The 18,761-nt window shown below is 33.9% G+C and overlaps 1 long non-coding RNA gene across 1 annotated transcript in view; it reads right to left on the reverse strand.

Annotated features, from left to right (window-relative positions):
* The window catches only part of LOC135841078 (uncharacterized), a 53,602-nt gene that overhangs the window by 34,590 nt on the left and 251 nt on the right, over positions 1-18,761 (reverse strand). The gene's annotated exons all lie outside the window — the stretch shown is intronic.

The raw sequence follows: 18,761 nt of genomic DNA on the forward strand, positions 1-18,761 counted from the left end.
CAAAATATGTAGTGCCTAAGTTTATGTCCTACGAATGAATTTTCCTTTTCATCATTAGAAAGAGATTTTTCTGTTCTATGCAATCGGATTATGTTAGGAGGAGGGGAACTTAATCTAGGGAGAAAATCAACCACCTAATGTCAACGTTAGAAGTTACTTTAGTGAAATTTTCGAAAATTTTCATAAATAAATTAAGGCGGCCTTATAGGTACACCTCCCTTATCTCAACAACCAATTCAAAATACGCGAAGAAAGAAGAGCAATTTTAAAAAATGAAATCAAAAGAAAAAAACAATTTTGTGCTCGTATGAAAATAAAACTATGCCTACAGAGAATTTCAGATCCTTGTTGGATGATAGATGATGGAAGGGGTAGGTACACGATTAGTTTGATTAATTGAATAAAATAGATTTTTATCGAAATAAAATAAGTGAGAAATGTCGAAAATTATGCACATAAGTACATACTCGTAGGTAGAGGTAGTTACATATTATGTACATATTATAAAAGGTGATACACGCGGTATCGTCATCTCCGTCTCATCCTACATCCCTTCACCCTGCTCTACAGCAGACGTAAAACAACTCGAGCGGTCGTATTTGGTGTAATTTTAACCGCAACTTCGTCTGCTACATGGTGTAGGTCTAGATCCTATACAGTACAATGCCATCCACATACGAGTACAACGTATCATGGCGAAAGTCCCTCTAATAAATGGGAGAAATGGAGATAGAACGACGAAGAATCACGCACGAATGATAGACGAGGTAATTTTCTCGATTACCTCGTGTTTTCTTCGGTATTATATTGTACTGGGGTGCGGTTATATTTGATAATATGTATCGCGTCTCTTTCCCCTTTTGTATCATGTGTCTTTCATCAAAGTATAGTATCACTTCTGTTTGAATGGTGCCCAGCTCAGCCCTTCTTATATAAGGTCTCGTGAAGTGAGAAAACCTCGTTTAAAAGGCGATTGTTTTTTCTTGTTTGGGTCGAGAAGTCGTGTAGAAACGAATTTTATACGAGGTGAGGTGGAAATTGAATGTGAGTGTTGTTGATGATAGAAAACTACTTTCTTGTCATATTTCAATTCAAAAATGTTTTTTGTGAGCCATAATACATATTTACCTACTGGATAAACTGAGTTTTAGGGTAGTTACCTACCTAACTGAATTGTTCACGATCAGTAAACATGTCCATCTGCCAATTGCACGTGTTTTAATATAGTTTTAACACAGATTTTGATAGTGAAAAGTGATGTCTATGGTTTGCTGAACTGACAAGCTTCTCATCTTTCTGTCGCGAAGGTGCCATTTTACAATGACACTTTGAGGACTGGGTAATTAATAGAAACGAGACGAGGTTCCAAGCAAATATATCCTCCTAAGTTAACATCAATCGGTGAATAGTCCACTTACCTAAATATGTTGGTTGCGGTAGTGGTACCCCTGCGCAAGATATTCACTCGAATAAATTTTCCCCGCACAACTTTCATAATTTATTTACCTTCGGTATTATATTATACGAAAAATACACAGATAAGAAATTGGAATAAATGACTCGAGAGACGACGACACAGCAGAGAACTCTTTATCGACGAGAAAATATTCTTCGTCGATGCCAATTTTGCATTGAAACAGCGATGGAAATCCCCCATCTATATCTCTCTCGTACCTCATCTCCATTCATTCGTTCGTTCGTTCTTCTATAGTTTTTCATATACTTTTTGTATACTATTTTCAAAATTTCTCGCTCCCGCGCGATGACTCTGTACGTATAGTCCTCTCCTATTTATGTATGTTTGTGTGTTAGTTAACCGTTGGCAAACAAACGAAACTAATTACAGGACTTAAAAGTTCTTTCGCCCTTTCGAAATGAAAATTCAAACAAATTTTCAAAGTACGAAGTTAAAGTTATCTTTTAAAATGAGAAGAACAAGATGATAACGAAGAAGTTTTCTTAAAGAATGATTGAAATTGCTTTTCGCGTAGAAAACTCCACGGCTTGTGCCGGTGCCGGTGCCAGTGCCGGTGTCCCTCCCATTCTGCCCGAATGCCCCCCTCTCCCCCCTCTTATCCTTATATAGTCTTCGTCGTCCTCGTCTTCGTCCTCGACGCACCAGTCGTGAAAAACAAGTATAGAAAAATAAAAGAGAAGTATGCGGAGAATTTCAAAGCAAATATTAAAATTATGGTACGGGGTTGCTTTTTCTTTCCTGCTCAAGGCTCTTGTTTCTTTCGCCTTCGTGATGGTGTTTTTCATTATTTTTTTTTCTCCTTTAAGGTAGAACCTTAGTAGAATCTTTTCTTCGTTAATTTGCCTATAGTCTTTGCAGGAAAAATTTGTAGCAGGAGGGAAAATTTAGTGAAGAAAATTTGGAATTTATGAGGGTTTCTTCTCTTGATGAATTGCAGGGTTAGTATTTTTTTTCTTTTTTTTTTTGGTGGATGAGGAGAAAGCAGATACATGAGAAGAAGTTACAATAGTCCTGGAATGATGTTAATCATGCAAAATTTTGGTTTTCAATGTGGGAAAAACAGTACCCTACTTACTTTCCTTGATTCTCAGAAAAAATAAATAACTGTACAAGTGCAACTTTTTTCAAAAATTTTCGTCTACTTGAATGACCCTTGAAATGACTTTCATGGCTTGAAACCACGTCTACCACTTTGTTACAAACAGGTGTGTTGGCAAAATTATACTTGGAGTACTTGGAATTTTATAGAATTTTTATGGAGTTTTTTTGAGGATTCGAGATCCACTTCCTTCTCTAAAAAAAAAAAACTATTTTCTTATTTAACCTACATTTTTCACTTTATTTTGAAGCAACGGTTTGAATTACGACGCCAAGATTTGAACCAGGCTAAGTCAGATTGAAACCAGAATCTAATAACCGTAATCAAAACAATTGGTGCTGATGCTGAAGTTTAATTTTGGAATTTTTTTTGGAAAATTTTTAAAATCCGAAAAAATGAGAAAAATCTAGCACGTGGCAATTTTGTTGTTTTTATTACATTTTTTGCAACGAAATTATCCAGTGTAAAAGATGTAATTAAAAACTTACTTCATTTCTACCCTCCAACTTGAAAATTACCTAAATGGGAACAATATTATAGGATAGGTACCTGGAATTTCGAAGCCACCAATGCCTGTATGTTTTCAATTTTCTCCAGGAATTTCAAATTACTCTGAAAGATCCAAGATCTTTGACGTCTTAACTTTCAGTTGATACTCATTAGGGAAATTTTAGCTAGGTACATTCATTTTTTACGTTTATTCGTTAAAAGTACGTCAACCGTTCTGATCAAAATATTCAACTTGCTCGCTAGAAAACAAAAAACTGGAATACTCTTTTGAGAAATCGGTTGTAAAATTTTAGAATTATTATTGGAAAAAATAATTTTTAAAAAAAATTTACTTGATTGAATACTGATTAGATACCTCCCACGAACAAGAATTGAAAATTGAATTAGCATCTAAATCTATGTTTTTACTCATAATCAGATAGGCAGGTACTTAGATACAATCAATCATCCTTTAGTTTAATATCATACTTAAGTAAAAAAAAACGATCATAAAAATAAAGTAAATCATAATATGAACTCATTTACAAAATTATTGTTACTTATTTGCAGTTGCTTTCAAATTTGAATATTGTCGATTTTATGAAAAAAAATTATATTATTTGGTAGGTAAGTTTCATTGTGGAGTAAAATCCAGCATATCTTGTTCTAACTAAATCAAGAACTTGGAAACGACACCCAGTTTGTTAAAACTTTATTCGTTCGAAGAAGCAATTAGCCATAGATAGAAAACAAGAACCCTTTTGCAATCATAGGTAGGTATAATTGGAAATTCAGACGTATCGTAATGGTATGCTAATTAGGTCCGATATTTTTCGTGTGAATAGATCTTGATGAGAGTTGATATCAAAAAAAGAGGAACCCGCAGTTTTTCAAGGGTATTTTGGAGGAGATGTGGGTATAAGGAATCAAAGTATTGAAGATGATAAGAATGCGTAGGTGCATGGGTACCTATAAATTTCGAGGGTGAATAATACATATGGTACGTTGAAAAGTTGAAACTACAAAATAATACGAGTTTAAACCTTTTCCCAATTTTGTGGACCTATACAAAAGAACTTTTTGGACATGTGGTGAAAATCAGAATTGCCATTTTTTGAAGCAAAGAAAAACAGTTTTGAAAAGTTTGAAAATTACATTTCAGGGCTACTTTTACGTTCAAAAATTCGAAAAAATTACCCTATGTTCAACTTTTTTTGTTGATTAACGTATTAAAAAATTGGCGATGAGGTTTTTTCGTTCTCTCGATTTCAAGAAAAAACGATTTGTCTTCGAAAAAGGTCGAATTTGTGCAAATTAACTCGTCTTTATGAATTTTACATTGCATTGAAAGGGAAATACGTACGTTGAAAGCAATTCAACTGTTATTAAACCTTCGATACCTTACCTACTTCACCAGAAGTTGACTTTATACATTTATAATACCTACTTAGGTAGACTTTTCATGTTTTTTTTTTTTATCATTTTCTTTGCTGCAATCGAAGTCATAGAAAATTGAAATTATAATTAATTTATGTGTCATGAAATTTTTCACTGGATCAACAAAGGTCTACCTAGTTTGAGCTACTTTTATTGATTCGTACAGTTTTGGTATAAAGAACGAGGCAATTGAAGAAAAAAATAAAACAACAGTGATGAGAATGCTGTTATACAAATTTTTTCTTTGAATACTTACGATATAAAATTGATAAAAATAGCTTTAGTCAATTTATGAGCATTTTCGAACTTTTAAGCAAATAAATTGTAAAAATGAGATTACGAAAAAATATCACCTCAACCCTTGCAGAAATTCTGTGACAATGACCGACAGTAATTTACAATTTTATAACAGTTACTGTTAAGAACTGTTAGTAATTAACAGTTTTTGTTAAGAACTGTAAGTAATTAACAGTTTTTTATCGATTGCTGACGGTTATACTCAGTAACAGTTAGTTTCTTGATGATTTCCAAATGTTACCAACTGTTATTGCCAGAGACACGGCGGCTACTTGACAGTTACTTACAGTTACCGTTAGAGTCATGACAGTGTCTAAATGTTAGCATAAGAAAATTGTCATTGATTGGGAAACGCTTGCATACAGGCTGAATTTTGGTATACTGGCCTATTTTTATAACCTGAACACGAATCCTTGGTGTCTCTGATGTCTGTCCCTAGTTTGCTTTCCCACCAATTGTGGATTTTAGCCCCCCAAATGAGGTTTTTCTCCCGTGTCTTCTCAAATTGCGGTCCTAGCTCAAAAATGTGGTCCTTAGAAGTTGTTCTACATCAAATTTCTCATCAGATGACCTATGAACCAACTTCGTCCCCCCAAGGGGAGGTGAACCTAGAGTCGATCAGCATCGAATAATAAAACGCTCAGGGGGAAGCTGAATTTTGGTATACTGGTCCATTTTTACACCCTTAAAACACGAATCCTTATTCCTTAGTGTCCAACCGGTTCCTAGTGACCTTTCCCCCAGTAGTGGATTTCAGCCCCCCAATGAGGTTTTCCCCCTACCCCCTCAAATTGCAGTCCTACCCCAAAAATGGGGTCTATGAAAGTTGTTGTACATCAAATTTCCTATCGATGATCTATAAAACAACTTCGTCCCCCTGGGGGAGGTGGACCTGCAGTCAATTTAATATAAGGGGTTTTTGAATATGAGTCCATGATAATTGATAGGTATGAAATATGTTTTTTTACAACAATTTTGACCTCAAATGGATTATGACCTCAAATTATTCCAGTATAGGGAGAACCTCTTTCAACCCTTCATACCTATTGTGGCTCATATTCAAAAAAAAAACCTACCTATATTCATTTGACTGCAGGCCCACCCCCCTCGGGGGGACGAAGTTGGTTCATAGGCCATCTGATGGGAAATTTGACGTAGAAAAATTTTTATGGACTCCATTTTTGGGCTCGGACCGCAATTTCAGGAGATACGGGAGAAAAACCTCAATTGGGGGTTAAAATCCACAATGGGGGCAGAAAGCTAGGGACAGGTGGGGTAGACCAAGGATTCGTGTTCAGGGTATAAAAATAAGTCAGTGTACCAAAATTCAGCTTGTGGTACAATGTTGGTAAATGAAAAAAAAAAGTTAAAAATCATTATCACTTGAAAATTGTTAAAGTCCAGAGTGTTGAGAGGTGCATATAAAAGCATTCAACACCAGTCCTTCCATCAGCTCCAGTGGTCTAGTAGGTAAGTCAGGTGAATAATGCAGTGGTGTGCAGGAGGTCACGGGTTCGATCCCAACCCCAGGTGGAAAATTTTTTTAGGTTTTTCAAAATTTTTTTGGAAAGAATTCTTCAATTTTAGCACTGCGGCTTACAGGGAAGCACTAAATTTAATAATCAAGCCACATATTTCCATTTTCTCCATTCACAATGTAAGTACGCGTAATTTTTAGTCAAATCACTAACAATTATTGTTAGTGATTTCACTAACAGTTACTTACATCCTTAGAAGGTGACGAAAAAACTGTCAGTTTTTTTTACTAACAATAACTGACAAGGAATTTCTGCAAGGGAATTTTTGATATGGGTATGTGATAATCAGCATAAACAGTTGTATGTGCTTGGGGTAATTTTTTCAAAATTTTTGAGTATGAACGCGATGGAGAAATATCATTTTCCAACGTTTCCGGCTAATTTTTGGTGCTCAGAAAAATGGAAACACTGATTTTCACTTCATGTTCAAAAAAGTACTTTTATGGATCCAGAAACTGGCACACGAAAATTCTAAATTTGTACAATTTTGTAGATTTCCAAAGTTTGTCGCTCGCTCTCAAACTTTACAATATTCCTACTTTCCTGCACGTTTTGGGCACCCCTATCTCTTTTGTGAATTCACTTTGAAAATTATACGGTTTATGTTATTCGTCATCTCTCATTGAGGTCTATCCAAACGAAAAATAGTTTGAAAATTGCCGACCTCGAGTGCAAAAAGCTAGCTGAACAATTTGGCATGAAATGACCCTTATGGATTCGTGCTTATTTATTGGGGTCCAATTAGACCACTGGATACTTCCAGAAAAAAAAAATGTTGTTTGTTTGCGTCTTCATAACTTCATAAGTACATAACTGACTTGAGCTTTTTGATGTCTTCATCGAGTATCAAATTCTCTCCAGAAATTTCAAGTCATCTTCTCTGGAAGGGCCTAAGTGATCTTTGATGTTTGAGGAAAAAATTCAAAAACATCATCCTACCTACCTACATTGATGCAACTGATAAGCTACTTACAAGCAAAAAGCAAAATCCCTATTGCAATCTTGTTTGTTTTTTGTTGTCTTCATAACTTTATCAATTAACTTGACTTTTTTCATGGCTTCATCGAGTGTCAAATTCTCTCCACAAATTTCAAGTTACCTTCTCTGGAAGGGCCTAAGTAATCACTGACGTTTGACGTTTGAGGAAAAAACTCAAAAACATCGTGTACATTGATGCAACCAATAAGCTATCTTACAAGCAAGAAGCAAAATCCCTATTGTAATCTTCCTGCATCTGCATCTTCATACCTATTTGTAACATTCATTTAATAGATTAGAACTTTTTGATGCCTTCATCGAGTATCAAATTCTCTCCAGAAATTTCAAATTACCTTCACTGGAAGGAGCTAAGTGATCTTTGACGTTTGAGGAAAAAATTCAAAAACATCATGTACGAGGGTGGTGCAAATATAACCCGGAATTTTTTCATAAAAAATTTTGCTATCCACCTACAGAGCTACAATTTTGTACAGTTATTCTTGGTAGTCTCTCTCATATAGTGTGTGCATTTGCCACCTCTTTGGGAGCTTTATAATTTTTTTTTTGCAAAAAGTTTGCGGCGTTTCAAGTGGCCATTTGCGCAAAAATGATTTTCCTTGATTATTGCTTTTGAAGTAATGTTTACTCAGTGCCTCTATCGATGGACCAATTTAGTAATTATCAACAAGGTGTCGAATCTAGACTATAAGGAAGGTGTTCTGGTATTTCTCATCCCAATTCGTTCAATTTTTTAGTCATAAGCCGAGCTGTATGCGCCCTGGCACTGTTTTGCAGCAATTTCACACAAAGAATCGTGATTTCTCGTCGTTTTGATCAGTATAGGAGGATTTTATTGTGCTTCTTAGGAGGCTACTATGTTACAGTGAGTTCATAGTTGGTTTTTAAGGCAGAAAATCACATGAGATTACCCCCTCATGTCCCAACACACTCTATACACGACCTTCCCAGCTGAAGCCCTGACCATTGCTTCAATTGGCGCTCCCTTCATCGTCACTTTTCCGCTATTTCTGAAAATTGAACACCATTCATACGCTTGGTTCTCATAAAGGCACGCATCCACAAACTATTCGCGTAATTTTTGATAACTTTCCGCGGATTTTACATGATTTTTGACCAAAAAACAAAAAATGATGCATTGCGCAAGGGACACTAGAACTTCATTCTTGCGCATGGCTAAAAATACACTAAAAAGTGAGGCTTCGCGGTTCCAGCTGTTCTTTATGTTTCATAGCACTCCAGTCTATCATCCAGTGCAGCAATTTTTTTCTAAACTCAATTTCTCACATGCCTGTGGGAAACTTCCGGGTTATATTTGAACCACCCTCGTACATTGATGCAATCAATAAGCTACTACATAAGCAAAAAGCAAAATCCCTATATTGCAATCATCGATTAGCAGATGGTTGTTTTTTTTATTTAAAAATTATAAGGAGTACGTAACTACGTATAGTTGTTTTTTACTAGCTAAGGACATTTTTCAAAACCACTCATCACTTTATTATTTTAGAGGAAAACTGTTTACCTCGTTGAAATCAGTGTTCATTTTTTATCATAATTCGAGATTTATCAAGTCGAAAACTTGATTAGGGTGGCCTGAGGAAATCGTTTTTCGCTTAAAACTCGAGTAACCTTTTTTTAAGAAGTCGTCTGTGATATCAACCTGCAAAAATAATCATTTTAGAATAAAAATCATTAATCATAAAATAGTGAAAACTTCTCCAAAATCAGCTTTCGAAACATATAAAATGCACAAATAAAAGTTCTTTGATCTACCTGTCATGTTTTTGTAAGATTTTATTCTTAAATTTTTAATACTGTTACTTGAAAAATTTCTATGTACTTACTTACTTACATAGATACAGCCAATCATCCTTGAGTTTATCATCAGTAAAAAAAAAAAAAACCATCATCAACATAAAGTAAAAACATGTGTCTGTATTCGTATTTACAAAATTATTGTGATTTGCAGTTGATTTCAATTTTGAATATTGTCGAATTGTTTTTTTTTGAAAATTATATCGATAAGTACACAGTTTTATTGTGGAGTAAAATCAATATCTTTTATTCCAACTAAGTAAATCAAGAGCTTAGAAAAATGACACCCAGTTTGTTGAAACTTTGTTCGTTTAAAGAACCAATTAGCCATACAGACAAAAAGCAAAAACCCTCTTGCAATCATTAGGTAGGTACCTAGGTAATTAAAAATTCCAACATTGAACGGGGCATTTTCTATGTGGAAAGACCTTAATGAGAGTTGAGATGAAAAAAGGCGCAAACCGCAGTTTTTCTAGGATATTTTGGAGGCCACGTACAGAGAATCAACGTGTTGAGGAACATAATAGGCTAAGAATGAGTAAGTCCCTAAATTTCCAGAGTAAATAATACCTACCTACGTTGAAAATTTGAAACTACAAAATGGTCCGAGTTTAACCCTTTTTCCAATTTGTGGATTTATAAAAGAACTTTTTGGAAATGTGGTGAAAATTAGATTTTCCATTTCTTTCAAGCAAAGAAAATTAGTTTTAAAAAGTTTAAAAATGACATTTTACGTTCAAAAATTTGAAAGGTTGACCCCCATGTTCAACTATTTGTGCTGATTAACGTATTAAAAAATTAGCGATGATGTTTTTTCGTACACTCTCGATTTCATGAAAAAACCATTTGTCTTCAGAAAAGGTCGAAATTGCGCAAATTAACGCGTCTTTATGAATTTCACATCGCATTGAAAGGAAAATACGTTGAAAGCCATTTAACTGTTCTTAAAACCTTCGATACCTACTTACCAGAAGTTGACTTTTATAATAGGTACTTAGGTAGACTTTTCATGTTTTTTTTTTTAAATATTACGTGAAAATCAGAACGCTGAAGGAAAAATTTACTGCAATCGAAGTCATAGAAAATTGAAATTATTATACTTAATTCATTTATGTGTCATGAAATTTTTCACTGGTTCATCAAAGGTCTACCTAGCTTCAGCTACCTATTTTTATTGATTCGTACAGTTTTGGTATAAAGAACGAGGCAATTGAAGAAACAATGATGAATGCTTTTATACCAATTTTTTCTTACTCATGGTATAAAATCGATAAAAATAGGTTAGTCAATTTTTAAGAAAATAAATTGTAAAAATGAGATTACGAAAAAATATCACCTCAATTTTTGGTGTAAATAATAATCAGCATAAATAGTTGTACTTGAAGTAATTTTTTCAAAATTTTTGAGTATGAACGCGATGGAGAAATATCATTTTCGAACGTTTCCGGCTAACTTTTGGTGCTCAGAAAAATGGCAACACTGATTTTCACCTCATATTCAAAAAAGTGCTTTTATGGATCCAGAAACTGGCGCACGAAAATCCTAAATTTGTACCATTTTGTAGATTTCCTAATTACCTAAGATGCCACTCAAACTTCACAATATTCCTATTTTCCTGCACATTTTGGGCACCCCTATCTCTTCTGTGAATTCACTTTGAAAATTATACGGTTTATGTTATTCGTCATCTCTCATTGTGAGGTCTATCCAAACGAAAAATAGTTTGAAAATTGCCGACATCGAGTGCAAAAAGCTAGCTGAACATTTTGGCATGAAATGACCCTTATGGGTTCGTGCTTATTTTATTGGGGTCTATTTTGACCATTTAAAACTGTGCCTATGGCCTATCGTAAATGTATGAATTTTAAAGTGACTTTTTAACCAACTGGATAGTTCCAGAAAAAAAAATGGTGTTCGTTCGTTTGCGTCTTCATAACTTCATAAGTACATAACTGACTTGAGCTTTTTGATGTCTTCATCAAGTATCAAATTCTCTCCTGAAATTTCAGGTTACCTTCTCTGGAAGAGCCTAAGTGATCTTCGACGTTTGAGGAAAAAGTTCAAAAACATCATCCTACCTGTACATTGATGCAACTGATAAGCTATACTTACAAGCAAAAAGCTAAATCCCTATTGCAATCTTGTCGTGTGGGCGTCTTCATAACTTTATAGCCACTGATTTGAATGATTGATGCCTTCATCGAGTATCAAATTCTCTCTAGAAATTTCAAGTTACCTTCTTTGGAAGGGCCTAAGTAATCACTGACGTTTGAGGAAAAAACTCAGAAACATCGTGTACATTGATGCAACCAATAAGCTATGTACTTACAAGCAAAAGGCAAAATCCCTATTGCAATCTCCTGCGTCTGCATCTGATGCCTTCATCGAGTATCAAATTCTCTCCAAAAATTTCAAGTTATCTTTTCTGGAAGAGCCTATGTGATCTTTGACGTTTGAGGAAAAAATTTAAAAACATCATGTACATCGATGCAACTAATAAGCTACCTACTTAAAAGCAAAAAGCAAAATCCCTATTGTAATCTCCTGCTCTGCATCTTCATAGTTATTTGTAACTTCATTATCTAATAATCGATTCCACCTTTTTGATGTCTTCATCGAGTATCAGATTTTCTCCAGAAATTTCAAGTTACCTTCTCTAGAAGGTCCTAAGTGATCTTTGACGTTTGAGGAAAAAATTCAAAAACATCATGTATGTACATTGATGCAATCAGTAAGCTATATATATACTTACTAGCAAAAAGCAAAATCCCTATTGCAATCATCGATAAGCAGGTGGTTGTTTTTTTTATTTAAAAGATTTATTGTTGTGTAATGTTTTGTGCCGGCTTAGTACATTTTTCAAAATCACTCATCACCTTGTTATTGCATGTAAGTAGAGGAAAACGGTGTAGCTCGTTGAAATCAGCGTTCATTTTTCATCATAATTAATTCAAGATTTATCAAGTCGAGAACTTGATTAGAGTGGCCTGAGGAAATCATTTTTTGCTTAAAACTCGAGTAACCTTTTTTCCCCCTTTTTTTTTCAAAGTCGTCCGCGATTTTAACCTACAAAAATAATCATTTTAGAATAAAAATCATCAATTAATCATAAAATAGTGGAAACGTCTCCAAAATCAGGTTTCGAAACATAGAAAATGCACAGAAAAGTTCTTTGCATTGATCTACCTATCATGTTTTTGTAAGATTTTATTCTTAAACTTTTAATACTGTTACTTAAAAAATTTCTATGTTGTAGTATGAACTTCATAGTTTGAAAAAATATTTCGGATTATATGCATGCAGCTTCGCCCCCCCCCCTGTACCCTACAAAAATGCCAATTTTTGAAGATTCTATGATTATTTCTTGATATTTTTTTTGTAAATACTGTATGACGTTTTTCCTATTCAGATCTCTTTCTTTTTATTTATTTAATTTTGTCGCTATCTCCTCTCGTCATAAATAGCCCGATGAATTCAAATAAAATGTAAATGTGTATTTCATCGAGTAGGTAGGTACCTACCTACTTCGCTGAATATCCCATTTTTTAGAAAAATTTCGATGTTGTTGCTATGCCTTCTGAGCCTTGAATGAGTTAGGTTTGGGTAGCTTTGGTTTTTTCTCTTTTTTATGACTTTTTCATCGGGTCAGCAGTTGTTTTTTAGTGTAACTATCGAACACAAGGAAGACAGTTTGATTTTGGAAAATTTTGGGCCCTTTTCGCTCACGTAATTAATCGATAGACTCCAAAGTGTAAATTTTCAAAGAAATTATTCCCTTATGAAAAGGACAATAATCACTTACAAATATATCTGTGCCTAAGTCATTTTTATTGATAAGATCACGCAATTAAAATACATATGTTTGCTATATTATATACTGATCCGTTTGTATCGGAACTCACATCCCGACAATTAAATTCGTCGACGATGACGCCATATTTAAAGATCATGGCGGTTATCGAGAGGGGAAAGCGAGCATGAGCCAGCAACCGAGACATAAAATCGTAATTTCACTAAAAGAAAAAAAAATAGGAAAGGAACACACTCGCACAAATCATCCATCGTACGTACATAAATAGTTAATATAGAACGCAACACACTCTCATCCAACCCACCACACACCCCATTGCCCCTAAATTCACAACCATGAAAAAAAAGAGAGAAGAAAAAAACATGGAACGCGGAAGCGAAAAAATAATATCTATGTGCACATCGAGAAGGGAAAAAAACACATTGCACGCGCGCAAGAGAGAAGAAAGGAGAAGGCAGTCACCACCGTCAGTTACTATATCGACGACTACCAACGACACCACTTCATCCCCTTCGTGAAATTCGCGGTGGCGGCAATAAAAAGCGTCGCGATGGTGAACTATAGGACGTGCAATGCAACCATTACTCCAGCGTACTCGTATTTACCATGATAACTCTTCATTACGTCGCGAGAATATACGTACGCGCGTATATTTTTAATCTACCCTCTTTTTTCCTCTTTTTTTTTCTTTTTTCGAAACCCACCCCTGCCCTTTTTCCTTCCTGCTTTCAGCTTCAATGTCGATTTAAATGTTATAATATCGAATCGACGAGGTCTATTTTTAATGGCTGTGCATTTTACCCCTATTTTTCCATTTTGTATTGATGTCCTCCGCCTCGCCCTTGTGCTTGGTTTGGTATTGCTTGAATGTGTCGGGAGTTGAATTTTCAGCTTATTGGGTATACTGAGAGAGTTTTTTTAGAAAATTTTATTCACTTGTAATTCGAATATTTATGTAAAAAGGTGTCTGCTGTTTGAGATAAGAATTTGAGTAAATGCGAAGATCTATGCATCGAATAAATGTCATATTATTATTTGCTTTTATTGAGAGTTCAGAAGCCGAGTGATGCTTGTTGAAGATGCTGATTCATACTATTGTAATTTTTCTGTTGAATTATTTCAGAAACATTTTAAAAATTGGAAAAACCACAAAACTGCTTTGAGGGGAGAGGGAGGAGAAGAAGAAGAAATGGTGAAAATAATTACTTGCTATAATAGTTATTACCTATTTTTTCTGTTGTAAAGAGGATGTGGGTTAGATGTATCATAGTATGCTTGCGTGTATTTTTGTGAAAGCGTTGAAAGTGGACGAGAGTAAAATTATAATCAAACACTTCATCGTTTGGGAGAATTTAAACAATCATGAATTTCGAAAATTTTCATTCGAAAAGTTGAACTGAAAAATAAGGTTGAATGTTTGAAAACAAAAAATGAATTTGAATCAACACGCATTCTAGAAAAATTGAGGATAATTTTTCTTCGAAACAATTTCCAAAGTCCAATTTAAATATGCAGACCAAATTTGAAAGTCAAGATGATGAGAATTTACTGCAAAATTTTATTTCCTGAACCATTGTTTCGATTCTATTCCGTGGAAGGTAAAAATGTAATGCCCTAAAACACAGCATTTTATTTCCTTTTTTTTTGATAACGTCCACAGCTTTGAGCTCACTAGAGAAAATTGGAATAAAACACGGTAAAATGTCAGAAGAGTTTTCGATTTAAAGAAAATTCATTTTTAAAAATTTTTGATAATTCTATCAAAGTAGGTATGAAAAGGTATGTTTTTATGGAGTATAAGAATTTTTTAACGAAACACATTTTCATTTTAGAAGACAACTAGATTCGTAAGGAAAATGTGGATTTAATTTTTTGTCGCTTTTGTGATTTATTTTTTCAAATTTGATCCTGAAAATTTGCTAATTTCTGTATATTTTTAATATTGAAATGAGACGTTTTCATCTCAGCTTATCCTTCAATCCCAAAATGTTCAAATTTAAAAACATTAAAATTCGTTCACTATCAAAAAAATATTTTCATCAAATTCCTGCTGAATTTAAGTCATTTCGAAATCGAAAAGCTCCTCGATAATCTGACCTGGTTTTATATGTACCAGTTTTGTATTGATGTGAATATTTTTCCTTGTTTAAGTGGCCTAAGTTGTCAAAAAAAAAAAAAAAAAAAAAATGGTGCTCAAATTTTTTTTTAGAAGTCTCAGTTGAAAAAATTGCGAAGAGGAAGGAATAGGAAAATTTTCAAATGATGAAATTTCTTATAGCGAACTTCTTTCGTTTCTACTCTTGCATTTTTAAATTTGGCTTTGGAAATCAACGTATACCTAATCGTTTGAGGGAATTGCAGATATTTTTAATCTCCAAGGTGACTGATAACTTTGGATACTTTTTTTCTGTCCTACATCATTATCTAGTTTTTGGCCTAAGTTTTTAAATGAAAATATCTGAAATGTGGCATTTGCGTATGACCTTTTTATAGATTCTTACCAATTTTCACAATTTTTTGAAAACTTACAGAATCTGAAAATGACTGAAATTTTTTTTTGGGAGGTTTCAGAAATAAGGTAAAAGTTGATCTTTCTTATCATTAAAAATAAAATTTAGAGTTTCAAAATGTTGAATCATTTTTTACGTAAATTATACGTAGGGGTATTTTTACCTTGAAATATCCAAAATAGGTAACGATTCTCCATTGTGGGATAAAAATGGATATCTACTTACAATATTATTAGATTTTGGCATCGGAGCTAAACATTTGTACCTGTAAACCTGTATATTGTGTGCCTGTGCCAATAAAAGTTGATTTGATTTGATTTAGGTATTATTTGAAAATTGGTAAAAAGTTAGAAAGTGTTTTGTTTAGTTAAACAAAACTATCACTTAGTGTTTAATACCTTCTCTCTTATCGAAAGTACCCACTTAAAATGAGTGTTCAAATTCTCACTCTGTTTTTAAAAATACTCATTTAAAGTGAAGAAAATGTCATTTTTGGGATTGCTTCGAAATTATGGAAAGAAGTGAAAAATTGCTTACTCAGTTTACTAATTATCGAATGTGCAAAGCTTTTATTGACTTTCAATTCATAAATCGTGCTTTTCTTAGAGATAAGAAGAACACCGAGAACTTGATGGTATTATTCAAAAATATAATTACTCGATGTGTTTTCACTTTTCCCAACAAAAAAAAAAGTAGGTATGGAAGAAGTTGGTTCATATTTTCGAATTACATATATTAAGCTTTCTCAAAAAATGAGGGCCTTCTGGGAAAACGAGGGCCCGAGGCAAGTTGCGACAGTTGTCCCCCTTTCTACGGCCTTGATAATGATGACTTACGAGATTGTTAGGTACGTATTTTCAAAATTCTTCGAACATGAAAAAATTCTAAAAAAAAAAGAAGAAGTAGAACGAAATCGCGTTCCTTATTTCTTGGTAAAAATAATTTTATTCCGCAACAGTTTTTGTAACAAAAATTTCAAAGTTGAAAGTTCTAATCTCGGACTTGAAAATATTCTTTCAAAAGCCTCGACTTATCATGCCATTTCATTATGTTTTTTCACCATCCATCGTCCAATGATGGTTCGCACTTGAGAGTTATGATAGATTTCTGTACTTAGTTTTCAACAATTTCATCAACTTAAAAAAATTAAAAAAAATAAATTTTTGCATTGTATGTACAGAAAAGATGACAGTAAAAAATCTTGGCTCGTGCTTACGTAGTTTCTGTCAAAAATAATTTTTTTCTGGGCCAGTTTTTGTAAAAAAAATATTGTGGTGTTGGGTAGAAGTTAAAAGTCTCTGACTTGAAATTTTTACAGCAGCCTTACCATTTATCATTTCATCAAATTCACCTCCCCTTCTTCCACTCATAATAAATTTTAATTTTTAAAGTCATTAAGCGAAATACGTGGTGGTTTGCTCGAATCTTACACGATGCAGAAACAGTAAATCCAAATCACATTCACGTTCATCGTATCAGAAAAATCTTCCTAAAAATTTTGAAAAAAGACCTTGAACTGCTGAAGAAATTTTGGAATGGTCTGAAAATGGATCGGCAGAGTATTCAAAAATATACAAAATCAGGCCTAATTTCAGATACTGTTTTCGTTCTTGGATTTTTTTGTGATTTTTTCATCACTAAAATTCGAACTGTCTTTCATGAAAACAATAAAATTTTATCAAATGGTGAAATGGAGGCAACTTGTAGGTGGAAAATTGTATCCAAATCAATCGAAGGAGCCCTGAAATATATTAAATTTTGTTTTTTGGTGTTTGTAATTATTACAATGATTATTACACCCATCGTATGAGATTTGATATCGATTGAATTGTTCAGGCGCTGGATTTAATTTTGGCATTTGTTGAATGGATTTTTTTTTCAAATGGAAAATCCAGAAACTCGTGGAAGGTTACGAAACTACCGAAACCCGTTATCATTAGATCCCTACTACGTATGAGGTGAAGATAAAGTAAGCAAGGCATAAAAAAAATTCAGCTTTATAAAACTAGCTTCTTAATTTCATACAATTTTGATGGGTTTCAGAACAACCATGATGAGAACCTTGTGCAAATACATTTCATCGAAACCATCTTCCGGAGAAACATTTTTTAATAACTTACTTTCATGAAATAAAATAAGTATAACTTTGTGTTGATATGAAATGTTGAAAAAATCCCAATTTGGTGATAGATAGGTATGGGTTACTGGTTTTTTTCTACGTAGGTAGTCATACCATATAAGTGAAAATTTCTTGACCATAATATTTTTCTAAAAATGAATCTGCCTAGGCTTTAAGTTAAAGTTCTCTCCTTCTCCTCCTCCTCCTCATACGAGTTAACACCATTCTTAAGCTACACTTATAAAACAAAGCGATAATTTTAAAAAAAATGTCTACAATCATATTTGTCGCATTCCTTCTCCATGCATCGTCGATCTAATGAAAACAAACGGTTTAAAGTGCACCATATTATCTCAATTACGTCGACAAAAAATTAAAAACGAAAAAAATCAGAAACAAAAAACACCGATGTAAAAAAGTATCAAGTGAATATCTACCTCGCGTAGACCCTTTTTAACGCGACGATGATGCTGATAAACAACATGGAAAAAATCCCACACTTCATATCACACCTTTTTACCTTATCTATACTTCCCTTCGTTGAAACAATAGAACCAGGCGAAGACAAAAGGGTAATGTACCTGCGTGATTTTTAATCCCTAATCCTTTCACGTTGCTTATATTTTTTGCGAACTTGTTACCAACCGGTTTGATTGTTTCAGAATGACTGGCCTAATTGTATTTACTCGTATATATAATTAATGCATAAGCAAGTGCTCCATACTCTGTGTGATTTAGGTGTTCGTATCTACCTATCCAGTGTTTTATGATATTATTCACCCCGTTTATAAATAGAGACAATGCTCTCGTCGTATAAGGTGGCTAATTAAACGCGAGTAGCCGATACTTTGGGACCCCAGGGTTCAGGGTTGTCTCTTTTAGTCGTCTCGACGATTCAGAAGTGGGTAATGAGAGGTATAAGTAGTTAAACGGTGCAAAGCAACAAGTCTCGAATATTCGTATGGGTGTATTTTACACGGGTAAATGTGTGGAAAAGCTGTATGTGGAAAAGGAACGTTCGTTGTGTGGGTGGTACGAGTGATTGTATGGTGAAGGGATTCGCTGCGAATGATGCGAGAAAGCTTTTGAAAAAAGGGTGACTCGAATTAAGCGAAGAGTGGTTTTTTGAAAATATGTTGCTTTTTTTTTCTTAATAGAGCTTCGATGTGG

Source organism: Planococcus citri, chromosome 3, assembly GCF_950023065.1.
Source record: "Planococcus citri chromosome 3, ihPlaCitr1.1, whole genome shotgun sequence".
Lineage (NCBI taxonomy): Eukaryota > Metazoa > Arthropoda > Insecta > Hemiptera > Pseudococcidae > Planococcus > Planococcus citri.